The sequence below is a fragment of the Solanum pennellii genome, chromosome 6 (genome assembly GCF_001406875.1).
Source record: "Solanum pennellii chromosome 6, SPENNV200".
Taxonomy (NCBI): domain Eukaryota; kingdom Viridiplantae; phylum Streptophyta; class Magnoliopsida; order Solanales; family Solanaceae; genus Solanum; species Solanum pennellii.
The window spans coordinates 11,676,817-11,678,768 of NC_028642.1; positions in this window are offsets into that span (position 1 = coordinate 11,676,817).

Consider the following 1,952-nt stretch of genomic DNA (forward strand, 5'->3'; position numbering starts at 1 on the left):
TATATATATATATATATATATATATATATATATAATGTATCTCTCCTATCTCAATTTTTTTCAACCCTGCTCAGGAGCTCGCACATTATGCTACCTTGGGGAATCGAACTGACAACTTTAAGTTTGGAAGTGAAGAGTGTCTACCATCAGACAAACTCTCTTTTGTCGTTCATTTTTGTTTTATTTTATACTTCATTCACTTCTTTTAAATTTAACTTTTGTAGAAACAATATATTATATGATTATTTATAATCATACAAAAATGCATGAAATTTACCACCCACAATTTATTCAAATGTATATTATATTATAATTAAAAAGTGTAATTTTTTTATGATATCTTTAAATCTATTTTCAGTACGATTTTGTCTTTTATTTATTTATTTTTGTAAATTTTAAAATTATTCGGTACAATAATAAATTTATTCAAAATTAAACTTTTGATTTTATTTAAAAAAATGAATAATCGGTTCAAGTTGAACATCAATACCGATAACTATAGTACTTCGTCATAATGTATTTGAAATCCTCGTTAGTTCATTTCTTTTATTTGCGATTTCATTTTTTAGTTTATTTCAATTTTCACATTGATGGGAAAAGTTAATAGAAATTCATGAAATATATTGTATTAAAGTCTAAGTTTGTATTTTGATGTTACTCTGTATAGTTACTCTACGTACGTATGTGGAATTACTATTAAATATATACATATTTATAGACAGAAGCAAATAGATCGACTTAATCTATGTAATTTACCAATCACAAATCAATAGACATGCACAAAAATTAGCACAAAGACTTGACAATTTTTTTAATCGTGCTTATTAATGGAAGTGTATCAAATAAAAAATAAAAATGCTAAATCAACAAATATTAGCGATCTAGTGGTAGAACCGTGTCCAATCACAATACTTATAAATCGGATGTATTTTTCAAATGATGCACTTACAATTGCGTAATTTAAGAAACTTGATGTATTGAACTTTTTCGTTTTTACAAAATCGATCGAATTCATTAGTTTTGATATTTTCACTTACCAATTAACGAATGGACTTTGTCTACTTCTTATGAAGCACTTGTATCATTCTTGTTGTAAGTTGTCATTTGTAATAATGAACAATTGTAGAAAAATGTATTTAATTATGAATTTTTAATAGCAAATAGTTCACTTATTCACTACAAATTTTAAGTCATCGCTATTTAACACCTTACATATTTTGTGAAAATTTTTTGCTGTCACTAAATCATAGATTGATTAGAGACAACACAATATTTGTCACCAGTTATTTATATTATTAGTGACGAAATAAATGTAATAATTAAATATAAATTTTCATAGCTAAAATTTATCATATTTAACTACGAACTCTAATTTGTCGATATTGTAACAAAATATTGCTTTAGATGAAATTTTTTGGTGTCCAAAATTTAATAAACTATAAGACAAAAAATATTTTGTCATGAATTAGATACATTATTAGTAACGAAATAATGTGTCACTGACAACTTTAAATTCGTGACTAACATTATTTAACTGTCACGACCCAAAACGGGTCGCGAGTGGCACCCACACTTATCCTACTATTTGAGCGAACCAACCAATCCAATTCCCAACGTTTCAACCATCAATAACAAAATATAATGCGGAAGACTTAAAACTCATTAATGAAAATCGATTAAATAACTTATAAAAACTCAATACTTATTATTCCCAAAACCTGGAAGTCATCACCACAAGAACATCTATCCTCAAATTACTAATCTAAGAGTATCTAAGAAGCTAAAATAAGTAAAAAGCTAGTCCATGCCGGAATCTCAAGGCATCAAGACATGACGAGGAAGATCCAGTCCAAGCTAGAAGCAATAGCTCACCCTGAAATCTGGCTTGATGAAGACTGGCTAGAGTTGCGGCTGAGTTGAAGACGATGGCACGTTTGCTGCACTCCACAAAT